Source organism: Felis catus, chromosome D4, assembly GCF_018350175.1.
Source record: "Felis catus isolate Fca126 chromosome D4, F.catus_Fca126_mat1.0, whole genome shotgun sequence".
Lineage (NCBI taxonomy): Eukaryota > Metazoa > Chordata > Mammalia > Carnivora > Felidae > Felis > Felis catus.
The window spans coordinates 25905859-25919897 of NC_058380.1; the positions used below are offsets into that span (position 1 = coordinate 25905859).

At 44.3% G+C, this 14039-nt stretch overlaps 1 protein-coding gene across 5 annotated transcripts in view; it reads left to right on the top strand.

The window, feature by feature from the left end:
- Window positions 1-14039, top strand: part of NTRK2 (neurotrophic receptor tyrosine kinase 2) — a 335632-nt gene that overhangs the window by 115665 nt on the left and 205928 nt on the right. The gene's annotated exons all lie outside the window — the stretch shown is intronic.

Here is a 14039-nt window from a genome sequence, read left to right on the forward strand (position 1 = left end):
CCCAATTCTCAAGTCCTCAGATGTCTACGGGATTCTCTTGGTTCTCCCTAACCCTGGGGTTCGGCCTCAAGGTTGCTCAGCCATGGTGCCTCCTCCTCATGTCTGACTCCCTGAGTTATATACTCACATGGCATCTCTTCTCTGCTTGGTTCTCTTCTGGAACCCCAGAGTCTCTTTAGCTCCTTGCTCATGCAACTGAATGCCCCTTCGCTCCCTTGAGGTCACTTCCGTGACCCTTTTATAAAGGCATGGGAAAGGCTTGGCTGCTTGTCCACAGCTCTCTGGGTCTACAGGTGTGGCCGTCCTGGGGGCATTTCTGCACTGGCCATTGCAGAGCATCAGGTGCCACCCAAATGCCACAGTGGCACTTGAAAGCTGGTTCCTTTTCTTTGGTAGTAGGTAAGACTCTTTAGTTTAGAGCCTTCAACCTCTCCCTCTCCTTCTTCCTCTCTGCTGCCCTCAGAATAACAGAAATAAGCCCGAAGCCTCCTTCTGTCAGTTGTGAGTCATTTAGGATTGCATAGACTACAATACTTAACCAACCAAAATAATCACTTCAACAGAAGTTTGTTTCACACAGCAGGAATTCTGGGTCCAAGGCTTATGGTGGCTTTGTGATGCCCGCAGGGCTACTCTGGCTCTTTCCACCTTGCCTTGCTCCTGTCTTTAGCAAGTAGGCCTCCTCCTCATGTTCGTGACTCTGTGGTCTCAAGATGGCTGCATTTCCTCCAGATGTCACATCTATACTCCCAGTAGGTAGAAGGAAGAGGGCAATGAAGTTTTCTTCCAACGAGGTTCTGAGTTTTAATTCAAGAAGAAAGGACCCCACTTGCCCTGGACTTCTAGCTGTGACTCAGTGGCAAGAATTATGCCCACCCTTAGGTTCAAGGGATACTGGGAAATCATGTATACTGACTTTCCTCCCTCAAAGATAGTGGAAAGAAAGGGAAAAGGGGTTTGTGAATGGATTTTGAATACACAACCCACAAAGTTTACTAATAGAGTTAGGTGTTTCAAAGATGGTATGAATATATGATGTCATAGGATTACAATTTATCCAGCTTTTCTGGAAGTTAAAAACTCTTGTTGATTCAGATAATTAATTTACTGGGGAATTGGTTCGGTGGAGTATTTGGGAATCTTCTCTGAACAAAGGAATTCCCAAATCAATTACTAGGGGAAACAAGATGGCGGGTGGGGGGCTGTGTAACAATCCTATTTCATCATCTTAGAGAACAAACTTTCTAAGTCCTTTAGAAGAAAGCTCATGAAAACAGTTGATGAATTATATAATTTAAATTTCTTCTTTTCTTTTGGGTAAGGCTGAATTAGCCCCTACTTGCCCAGACATGCTGGAAATGTTTTATTGGCTTAATTTTGACTCCTAGATGTATATGAAAGTAATAAAAGTGTATTTCTGTAAACATATTTCATAATTTAGAGTTTTCATAAATTCATTCTGGCTTTTCTTTCTAGTATACAATAACCTATCTTCTATTGCATGTCGATCATATCCTCGTAAGAATTCTCAAACAGATATGAATATTCATTTTAAGGAAGTAGCTTAAGGTGTGAAAACGTAAAGAAGATAGGTAAAAACTGCATCAGGCAGGTGGATGCATTAATCAGAGGTCAGCAAACTACAGCCCCAGTGTAACCTGCTTTCTGTTCTTATAAATAAAGTTTTATTGGAACACATCCAGTTCATTCTTTACGTATGACTGCTTTTGTGTTATAGTGGCAGAGTGAGTAGTTGTGATAGAGACCGTATGGTCTGAAAAGTTGAAAATATTTAAAGTTTAGCTCTTCACAGAAAACATTTGCCAGCCCCTGTAGAATCCGTCATAGGTGATTCCATGCTAGCTGAACTCAGGGACCGGGTTCCACTCCCCGCCCCGCCACCCCCGCTCCCTTGTAGAAATCAAGTTAGTGTTCAGGTAAAACTAAAATAAAATAAAGTAAAAGATGTGGATAATTTAGCAGATGTGAACTCACAATTTCCAGATCAGAGCCATTAGGATGTCTATTTTCCTATCAAAAACAACTGGTTCCATTTCTGTCTTTGGCTTCCGCCTGTCATGGGAGAGGTTCTCACCATGTTGATGTTCGTTCCAGCTCTGAGTCTGTAGCCCACACATTGACGGGGGCCTTGAGTTTCCCCTTTGCTGTCTCTGTGCCATTGAGTGAGCTCCTCAGGCTCTCAGAAACTTCTCTTCCTTGTTTCTCAGTGAGAGGGGGAGACTAACTGGGGCATGGGCCAGAGTTAGGGTCTTCGAGTTTCCTTTCTTCACCAAAGTTGTCAGATTCAGTGATGAGAAAGATCACCTCTTATCAGAGCAAGAGGAATCTATTCACAGTCTCAGCTCTGAATTGTCTTTTCCATTTGGTGCATGCGTGGACCGGTGTGTCCAACAAATTAGACCTGTACATTAAACATTTACAGCTCTTTTTGAACATAAAGCAAGAGCCATTTCAAAGCTCATGAGAGCTGAGAGCTGGCATCTGCAGATAATGGAAATAGCTGATGTTTATTGAACATGTGTCATGTGCTGGACCCTCTTCCAAACACTTTAGATGGAATAGCGTATTTACTCTGAACAGAAGCCTCGAATTAAGTACTATCATAAGCTCCATTTCACAGATGAGGACACTGAGGCAGCTTGCCCAATATCACATGGTCACAGCACGTTCTAGCATCAGAGCCCACAGTGTCGACCGCTCTTCTGTTCCACCTCCCGGTGGGTATGACCATTCTCTAGCTACGCTGCAATTTAAGGGGAAGAAAGGTACTAGAGAGATACGTTGTGGTTCCTAGAAATTATGGAGACCTTTGAAAATTAATACAAGACTTTTTTCATTACCCCAAACCTACTCTGTGCCATCAAGATCATCCCCAGAGGCTCTTTTGCTCAGCCTCTTCTCCTAAGTCAGATAAAAAAAAAAAAAAAATGTAGGACAACAGTTGAGAAAATACAGGTTGGAAACTGGGTCATTTTTGTGAAATCATCCCTCTCTGCCAGTACCAATTTTGAATTCTTTCTCAGAATTAAAAAAACAAACAAGCAAACAAACCATGTGGAACAATCTGTGGCAGATGGTTGTTTCGGCTCTAGGTGAGTTTTGTCATTATACTCTGGGACAGAAAACTATTGCTTTGGAAAATCATCTGTTATTTCAGTGAACTGCCAGCGAGGAACTATGGTAGCTGAGATGGCTTGGGGTGGGTTTTTTTTTTTTTTTTTCTTTCTTTTCCCTAGAGATTAGTACATACACATTCTCCATTGGAATCCTGTCGAATTTTCGCTGCCGTCACACTGAGGATAAAAGAGAGCTCTAGCAGTTCATTGGTGTGGGAGAGGTGAGATGGAATTAAGTTTGAAGCAGAAGTTAGCCTTCTTCTCCAGGTTTGTCTTCCCCTAGAAAATACAGCAATAAACAGCTAAACCATGGTGTTCATTACCAGCACAAGTCCCTAATTAATTTATTTTATGTTAATTAAGTTTATAATTATATAGTAAAACATTTACTTTCTCCCTCAAGAAATTGAATCTTCTGAAGGGGCTTTGTGACTGTAATTTAGGTGCAATTAGCCAGTTAAATTTAGTTAGGGTTTGGTTCATTCGCCTGCTGCCGAAAGATGCTAGATAGGAGGAAATGGGCAATGTCTCGGAAGCAACTCTGGGTCTAGAGGATGTGTGACAGTAGGCTCGCCCCTGGCCTCTGGGCAGCTAGTGTGGGTGTCTAGGACAATCAAGATGTGGTTTCCTAATTATCATCTCTGTACATTCCTCAGTTGTGGAACTGTGGATTTCTATAGCTGTGGATGGAGGTAGAAATTTCTTTGGGGTTCTGGAATTGGAACGGACGCTATGGAATGGTTCTCAGACATTTTCTGCCATGGTTGTGAAATCCCTGGCGCTGGCCAGCATTCTGACTCAGAGTGGTATCACCAGGCACGGCCGCCATTTTGGCCTCGAAAGACATCTTGCCTGCTGGGAAGGGAGTGATCCGGCACATGACTTCCTGTGGCTCTGACATTCGTGGTCCAGCATCCCCAGGCCTTCTCACTGAGAGGTGGCCACTATTCCAGGCACGCAAAGATGGAATTTTTGAGAAAAGTTGCCTTCTGTGAGATTTTACATCCCAGCTCCTAACAAAGAGTCTTATTTAGGCCTATCATTGAAAATACAGTTGAAGGTAATAATTTGCAGTGGTCACTGGAGCTTGTGTGCAGGATTAGAGCTCACTGCTCAGGCCTGTGAATAGAAATGTGGAAAGCATGAAGGCAGAGTTATTCTAGTGTGTAGTAGGAGAACATCCCAGAAAACACCCCAGTTGTTGTGGTAACAAGGGTTCATCTATTTGAAAGTCCCCTTGGTGTTTGAAGCATTTATTTCTTGGTGGATAACAGAAGTCCTTGCTTTGGAAAGGAAGCTGAAGAAGTTTCTGTTCTAAAGTGCCAAGCTGGATGACACTAAGCTGCATTCAGCTAAGCTGAATTTTTAAAAATTTTTATTTATTTGTGTTTTGAGGGAGAGAGAGCCAGCAAGCGTGAGCACATGGGTGGGGAGGGGCAGAGGGAAAGAGAGAGAGAGGAGCTTAAGCAGGCTCTGTGCTCAGTGCAGAGCCTGACATGGGGCTCGATCCTACGAGCATGGGATCTTGACCTGAGCCGAAATTAAGAGTCCGACACTCAACCGACTGAGTCACCTGGTCACCTCACACGAGACAATTTTTAAAAGACATTTGGTGTCATGTCATCATGATGGGAAGTGGTTTATTTCTTTGTGATTGATTAATAAATGAAACATTTACTTAAGTCAAAAACACATGACTACTTAACCCCCTTCTACCTAAATGTTTTCATCTGTAAAATAGAAGCACTAACCTCCTTTTCACTTCACAATAAGCAAATGATAGCCCCCTTCCCAAAAGAAGTATGTGAAATATGACTTATATATACTTGGAAAGGTATATGGAGACTAGATTTTTACAAATAGTCATATTTCTCTTCCTTAACATTATTTAAAAAAAAATTTTTAAGTTTATTTATTTTGAGAAAGACAGAGACAGCACGAATGGGGGAAGGGCAGCTAGCGAGGGAAAGAGAGAATCTCAAGCAGGCTCTGCACTGCCAGCATAGAGCCTGATGTGGGACTCGAACCCACGATGCCATGAGATCATGACCTGAGCCAAAACCGAGAGTCAGACGTTAGCTGACTGAGCCAGCCAGGCACCCCATCTTCCTTACATTATTTAATAATATTTTAAGAAATGGTGTATCTTCATTTATGGTTGGGACTTAGATTTAATGTTCTTTGCCCCCCAAACCAAAAAGAAACAAAAAACAAACCACAGCAACACAGATGGTGGGGGCGGGGGGATTACTTGCAATCAATAAAGTACAACTTCGGTTGGGTTTGTAAAGGGAAAACATCATGTTCAAATCCAGAACATTTTGGATTAGAAGTCTTAACAGGCTCCTGAACATATTTTTGGTAAATAATACATGTTTTTTTTTTTTAATTTTTTTTTCAACGTTTATTTATTTTTGGGACAGAGAGAGACAGAGCATGAACGGGGGAGGGGCAGAGAGAGAGGGAGACACAGAATCAGAAACAGGCTCCAGGCTCTGAGCCATCAGCCCAGAGCCTGACGCGGGGCTCGAACTCACGGACCGTGAGATCGTGACCTGGCTGAAGTCGGACACTTAACCAACTGCGCCACCCAGGCGCCCCAGTAAATAATACATGTTTGATAAAACATAGAATCACCTGTAATGAGAGGGGGGTCATTCCAACTTAAATTTTTTTAAGTCAGTAGGCTAGTTTGGAAGTGCTAAGGCTTGGCACTTTGTCTAAATGTTAAGAGTCATAATTTGAGCAAGTGCCTGAGTTGAGGATCTCGTATATGGGCATGGACAGTATTAGGTTCTCCTATTCTATTCAGCACAATATGTTGGATTTATTTCATCTGTGTCTTAGCGTTGGGTAACTGCAATTCAGAGAGGTCCACTGACATGGCAAGGGTTGCACAGCTTGGGAGGGGCAGGAGTGGGATCCACACCCAGGTCTGTCTGGCTTCAGGCTGCTTCCTGATGATGAGCCAGCCAGTTCTCTTTCAGGCTCCGCCGTGGAAATGGATCCATTAGCACACAATTGCCAAAGAAGATAAACATGTGGGGGTCACCGTACTTATAAAAATTCTAGCTCCAGGGGTAGCGGGAAGTAAAGGTCTAGGATCTTGTCTATGTAAACGGTGGATGATAAATGGCCGTAAATATGAATAAAGAAAAAGCACCATTTTATAATCCAGGCATACCTGCTGTGCACGGGTCATTGTACTGTGTCCTTTCATCCATGTGACATTTAAAATTTTTTTCCTGCTTTCCCGTAAGGTGGTGCATCTGTCCATCACGTGTTTGAACACCTCTCGCGTTTACGTAGATGGCGATTTCTGTTTTAAACTAAGAATGTGTGCAGGGTTACGGGGTAAATAGCCTTTCCCTTTTAATCACTTTGACTTAGCAGAGAACTTCCTGGAAGTTTTGGAAAGCATTTCTGAAAATAATGTCAGATGTTTGGGTACAGTAAATTTTCATTAAAAAGAAAAACAACCACCAGAATACATTGTTTTCCCAGTGTCTTAGTTCTGGTTGATTCTTGGCATGGTTGCTATAATTCTTAACCAAGCTGTTATATTTAGTGTGCCATATATGCCATGCATGCTTTATTTAAAAAAGAAAATAAACTGTGAAATCTGGTGTGTGTAAAAATGCACTCTCTTTAAAACCCAGAGTTCTCTCCGTGTGGAAATTGTACCCGAACCAAAGGATGCGGAAGGGACTTGGAGGAGAAAGAATCTTGCTCGTCTTTCAGGAAGGGGTGTTGCCAGGTAGAACCACTGAGGTTGGCTCATGGCCGGCTGCCGTAAGATGCTGCCGAGGCGTTAGTAAGGATGGTGAGCTTGGGTGGCATGACAGCATGGACTTGTTCCAAAATGAGCTCTTTGAGTAAAGAAAAAGTGTCACTAGCAGCAGAGGCTTCTGGAACATGGGGTTAACTTACGTCAAGTCAGGAGCTCTGCTGGCTGCCTCAGTCTGAATGCATCCAAGGCTGTGTCTTAAGGATTGACTTTGCACTTCTCCAGCTTCTTATTGAGAATACACTTTCCATTTTACTGAGGGCTTTCGAGATGGGTTACCTGCGACTTACAAGAGGCGTGCAGGGCCACTGACCGTGGCACCAGATCCTGAGGGGTCTGCCTGATGAGGAAGCATTTTTGGACTGTGAATCCTGTTCTCGGTGGTGTAAATGGTCTGGTACTCTTTGAATATTTGTTTTTTAGTGTTTATTTATTTTGGAGACAGAGAGAGACTGAGCGCGAGCAGGGAAGGGGCAGAGAGAGAGGGAGACACAGAATCTGAAACAGGCTCCAGGCTCTGAGCTGCCAGCACAGAAGAGCCTGACGCGGGGCTCAAACCCCCGCCCGAACCGTGAGATCATGAACTGAGCCGAAGTCGGATGCTTAACCGACTGAGCCACCCAGGAGCCCCCTGGCTGGTACTCTTTCAGACTGATGAACGGTTCCAGGATATTCCCTTATAACCCTTTCTAGGGTGAGGGCTAACCTTTGGGGTTAGAGTTGGATACGCTTTTGCAGGGTCCAATCTGGGATTTTAAGTTGAGTTTCACAGAGAAGTGTAAAGTAACGTCCCAGGTAGTCTGGCCAAGGGCAGGATGACTCTTCTTTCCAACCCAAAACTCCCCCTCTTGGAAAAGAGGCATGTGTTAGGTCTTGTTCTAGCAAGGTAACTTTGAGATGATGGAAGTCATTCTGCTAATGTTGCTTTGGGGAAAAGGCACCAGAGAAAAAGGGCATGTCTGGGTGAAGGACCTCCTTCCTGCCCCATGATGTGTTTGTCTGAGTTTGGGCACATCCACTTCTCTGGATAAAAGGCTGAGGCCAGATAGATATCTGTCAAGCTTCCTGTGTGTGGGAAGCAGATCCGTGACCTGGGAGCAGGACCCTGGGCAGTGGGAGGTAATGTCATTGCGTGGGGGCAGGGGACAGCGAGGAGGAAGTGATGTAGCAGCAACACAGGGGAGAGGAAACCATCGCGGGGCTGGGGAGTGACCCCATGAGCCAGACTCCTTGAAAAGCAAGAGTTGTGTTCTCAGAACGTGGACCTGGCGGCTTCACCTCGTCTGTGCCAGATCCTAGGAAGGCAGCCTACCTTCAGAGAAGTCCACCACCAGACAGAACAAAGTCTTGCTCTTTTTCCTGCTCTGGGACAGATTTGGGTAACTCATATTTTTGTAGTCAGTTCACAGAGATGATCAGTCCCACCTATCTTTGTTTTGCATTCTGGAATACTTGGTGGTTAGGGGAGGTTTCATTATCATGGGCCCTTAGCTCATTTAAATGGAGATGAGATTTACAAGGTACCTCTGTTCAAGAGAAGACAATTTGTTTGATCCTCTCTCTGCTTAATTGGAACCATTAGTGGATCTGACCTCCAGACTTTGCAACCATAGGCAGAGACGATGCACACAGAAGCCCCCGCCCCCCACTGCTGCTTTCTTCAAGCATCCTGACCGTGAGCCATCTTCAAAGTTTGTTTCTGAAGTTGTGCTTGGAGGGCCCAATGAAAAAAATGGTGCTCCAGGACAGATTTAATGTTTACTGACTCTCTTCCTTTGTGGATCAGCTTAAACTTGGACCTGGACTCCGAATCCTCTTCTGTGGCTTTAGGATATCTCTTGCCACTCTCCAGTAATTACGGTCACCCCCTTACACGCTTGAGGTCTCCCACATGCGTTGACAACAACTACTGTTTCTTGAACTCCTTCTCCTCTTTCTGCCCTTCTCCCTTGCATCCCCGGCTTTCTTCTTCGGCACCACCGTCATCATCATTGTCAGGCAGGCGATGGCCGACCCACGGCGCTTTGTTTCCTCTTGCTTGTTTTATGCCTAATTTACTTTTCTAGAAGTGTATACCTGGTCGGTGTGCCATGGTTTAAAGCCACACTTCAGTTGAGCCAGGCAACTCCCACTGTGTATGTGTGATGTTGCAGGTTTGACGTTGTTGTAGGTTAACTGAGTAATAGTTTTTATGCCGTTTGTCTTTTATTTGGGTGTGGCAGGTTCTAGTGCTCTGGCTTTTCGTGCGCTAGGAAGAATCACTGGCTACAGTATTTTGGCAAAAACAAATCTAGACACAAGCCTCGATTGGAAGCTGTGAGTGCATGGCCTTCTGGAATGAAATTTATAATGCCATCCCTATGTGTCCTGAACGTTTGAGTCACTGGCAAGGCTCTCTGGTCTCAGAACTGTGGAACAGTGTCTTTACGAAGATGTCACTTCATGTAGCAAAGAGCTACCCTATGGATTTTGCATTGTATACATACTGAAGTAAGCCAGAAGGCTAGACACGCCCCGCAGGAGAACAATAGATTGATTTGGGTGTCTCAGTGTGGTTGTAGTGAAAGCCTTCATCTCAGTGCCCCTGAAACCACAAACTCCCATCTTTTTTTTTTTTTTCTACTCCACTTGTAGAATTTTTAAGAGACGCCACAGATGGAGCATGGCATCAGTGTGTGGACGTGCTCCCCATCCTGTGTGAAGTCCCTGACGCGGTAGTAGTTGAACCCTTGGACACTTGTCATCCGGCCCTGCCGATCAGACCGCGTCCTCCTTAGAATCATTAAATTTTAATTGTGCAATAGCTTTGGCTTTCCTTACACGTTCGAGCTTTGCCAAGAACTTTGTGTTTCCTGCTTCGGTTTTCAGCTAAATTATGTAAAGTCAAACCAGAACTTTAAAAAGCTTTGCTGACCATCCTCAGCCATTTAATTTTAGTTGTTCTTCTTTAGCTAACAAATGACAACAGTTGTCTTTGTCCAACGCCCACAGTGGTTTTGATCATCACAAGAATTTGAATAAACTAAGTCTGGCACCTTTTCCCCAGGAGCTTAAAATGCTTCAGGAGGTACTCACTGGGTGACCGCGTTTCTCACTGTAACCTTCAATATGCTTGTGAGCAAATATGTGATTTTATGCAGGAAGCTTTGAAGTGATTTGCTTAACCCAGTTACCAGTGAGAAACAGTAGTTCTTACCTCGTTTTGTACACTCTCCTCTCCTCCATTTTGGTTCTGTTACCGAGTACATCAAAGGTCTTCAGTAGAACTCGAAGTTTAGACATCACTATTCCGAATCCCAAAATTGTGTTCAGCCCTTGGTATTGCGCAAGGCGTTGTTGGCACAGAAGGTGGCTAGACATTCTCTCTTTGCCCTCGTGTGGCCTGCACTCTGGGATACAGGAAAGTAGACAGAAAAGGGGTACAAGTTTAAAAAGATACAAAAGAAGGCCATGTGAATGAATGGAATAGAATATCCTAGAGGTTGAGAAGCTGGTCAACTAAACACTTGCAGAAGTGGCTTGGACCTTGCATGGACCTTTAAGCCTGGTCAAGGCTTCAACAAGAAGAGCATGCTTGGTAGAACAGGATCTTAGGGCGAGAGGTGGCATGTGGACAAAATACATCCTTGGGCAGGGAATGGGGTGTCCGAAGGATGATGAAGCAACTTCCGGAATGAGCATGGAGAAGAAAGCACCAAGACGGGGCTGACATGTTGGGAAATTTCCACTACAGGTGCAGAGGATGCCATTTTAAAAGAGAGACCAATGGCCCAGAGATTCTGAGTTTAGATTTTGACTGTTTGATTCTATTTTTGGGTGACCTTGGACACATCACATTGGCCATGAGAGTTGAGTGAGTCACCTATAAAATAAAAAAAGGCAAATGGCAAGGGACAGTTGGTGCAACCACAAACAGATATTAAATGCTCCACAAATGTCAAATTAGGATGATCGGCATTTAAGCCCCGGTGCTGAAATGAAGCAGGATTGCACCCAGCCCAAGTCTACCTTTATGACGAAAAGCTGTTTGCACCCACTGTTTTCAAGGCACCCGGTGTCATGAGAACATAGGAGTTTATTCTTTGATTTTACCCAGTAGACATTTTCCAGAAGGCTCAGGAGGCATTTGCTTTGCTCTCCGATGAAGGGGGGTCGCTACCCTGGCACCCTGGCCACCATACGGTCTCCAAAGTGGCACCAGGCCACGCGGATGCCCAAGTCGGCAGTTCCCTACTTGAATTTTCCAAATGAGATAAGATTTGCTTTTTTAGACAAACAGCTGCATCTTTCTTTCATTCCCTCTGCTTCCTTTCCACTCAGCAGTTTTCCTTTTTGCTCCAGATAAATTGCTGCTAATTTAAATGGGCTGCGGATCCTTGCCATTTTATGGCTGATTGCTTCTGAGTTATAGGAGGGAAATGTGTGCGCGTTTGAATGTAAATAAATCTAAATGGATCGGAAGCCAGTGGTAAAGAAAGCACAGTGCTTCGCTGACCTTCAGCTCCCCACCCCAGTCCATCCCTTTGAAGAGGTCAAAGAAATCAGCAAATAGCAGAGGCTGACTTTTAGGGCACATCCGGGGTTTTTTCTCTGCTTTCAACTTTACACCACATTACTGACAGCACCTGCTTTATCCTTGTTCTTATTTAGATCAGCCAGTGCAAGCAGCGGCAGCAAAGTTTCTCTGAAGTTTTTTTGATAAAGGAGCTGTTCTCACGATAACTACCATGCACCATCGGAATGCTGCAAATCCTTCAGAATGTCACATTGTCAAAATATCTATATTTCAGGCTCAGAAGCTAGACAGCTCGTTTGGCTGCTAAACCCGCAAGATGTTCAGCCATTTGTTGTGGTCTAAAAACTTTCCCCCTCACTAAGAGAAAATAATTATCTATTGTTTTATATCATTTTGTGGCCCCTTTCTTAGGTTTCTTGGAACATGAGTGGGCAGAAGTCTTGAGATCCTGGTGGGTAAATTGGGGAGCTGATTGAATTTTACTATCAAGCCCTTAGAAATAGGAAGCACTGGATACATTTCCTTATAAAAGAGTCAAGTCTTTAAATCAAACTGGTTTTTCAATATATGGTGGCGTATCTTTAGTGTATCAACAGTGTGTGAAGATCAAGTGCATCCGAGAGGAGGCGGACTTGCCTTCCTTGAGGTGGGGGTGGGGAGAGGTAGTAACAGTTTGAATATAGACCTGCACATGGCTTATCATTGCGACAGACTGGCTTTTCCTTACACGGAAGACACTGCCTGTGTTATTCTGGTGGCTTTATTCCCTTCCTTGCATGGGTAAGTGTGGAGCTGAGGTATGGTTCTGTGAGAAGGACACATCACGAAAGGCAAAGCAGAAGGACATTGAGGAGGGACACATGACATCAGTTTAAATAGGGGCAAATCCACTTGCAGCCTGAATGAATGACAGTCCAAAAGAGCTTGCATCTAGCAAAGCACATTGTTTCCCAACTGTAATAAAGAGCTTGAGGGGCGCCTGGGTGGCGCAGTCAGTTGAGCGTCCGACTTCAGCCAGGTCACGATCTCGCACTCCGTGAGTTCGAGCCCCGCGTCGGGCTCTGGGCTGATGGCTCAGAGCCTGGAGCCTGTTTCCGATTCTGTGTCTCCCTCTCTCTCTGCCCCTCCCCCGTTCATGCTCTGTCTCTCTCTGTCCCAAAAATAAATGTTGAAAAAAAAAATTAAAAAAATAAATAAATAAATAAATAAATAAAGAGCTTGACTGTGTCTGGGGGAAGGAACGTGGCAAATAGAAGCAAAGGCCCCTCGGTGGCTCAGTGGGTTGAGTGTCCAGTTTGGGCTCAGGTCATGATCTCGCGGTTCATGGTTCATGAGTTTGAGTCCCCGATCAGGCTTGTTGCTGTCAGCACAGAGCTGCTTCATATCCTCTGTCCCCCTCTCTCTGCCCCTCCCCCGCTTGTGCTCCCCACCCCCCAAAATAAATATATATATTAAAAGAAAACAGAAGCAAAGGAAGAGTGGTGTGGGTCCTGCTGTAAACTCTTGGACATGGGTAAACTCTTAAGAGTTCCTATTCCATGAGCCCATTGGAAATAATAATAATAATAATAATAACAGTTTAATCTATTCTGTTATTATTATTATTATTATTATTTGAAAGTCAAAAGCTTTTCAAAACCGAATGTACAGAGAAAGTAGTATGTTGAATCAACAAACCTTTTGGTTTGGGGATTATGTCTTCTATTTGTATCACCAAGTTCCTTCTGTTTTTATTGGCAAACTTGATATCCTAATATTAATCCTATTGTTTTAGCGGGAAGGAATTTGAGACCCACCCTCTTCGAAGGGGAAGGTGTTTGGTTAATTTGGTGCACTTGTCCTGTGTGCATTACGGTGCACTTTTAAACTAGTGTGGCTCATGTTTGCCTGGAGGCTGAACTTATGGAAGGAGACTAGAGTCCGAAATGAAGGCATCTTAATCAGCACTACCATGGGCTTCCTTAATTCTCAGCGCTTTGTGAGTGATTAAATCCATAAACGATGTTTGGCGTCTGCACTGAGAGCTTTTCCTGAGACTTGGAAGGGCAGGAGAGAGAAGCGCCATGGAAATTAAGCTCTGTAGACTCTTTTAGGGTTGTTGTAAATGATGATGCAGATTGGTGGCGGTAATTACAGCTCTGGAGGCAGATGACACCAGCACTTGGCAGATCAGACACCAGGGTGAGGAAGATCCAGAGTCTGGAGGGTTGGGTTTAGAAGTGCCTTCCAAAGCTGAACTTGAAAACGTCTTGGGGGTTTCTACAGTACCATCATCTATTTTGCCACTTAGGGATCTGATGAAGATTCGTGCAGACTACACACAGAATTGTATGTAATGAATCTCCCCTGTTCTTGCTGGGTGTTCCTAGTCAAGTAGGAGGGATCTTGTCCTCTCTGCAGTGACACAATACAGTGGCTGCAGAATCAGAGCTTCTGGGTTGGAGTCTGTTTTCCATCACACACTTGTTGGGCCTCAAGCAAGCTGCTTTGCTCCCAGGGCCTCAGTTTTCTCATCAGTAAAGTGAAGGTGTTAATAGAACCCACCTCATAGGGTTATTATGAACTTAAAAGGGCTAATGTGGACAAAGAGCTTAGAAGA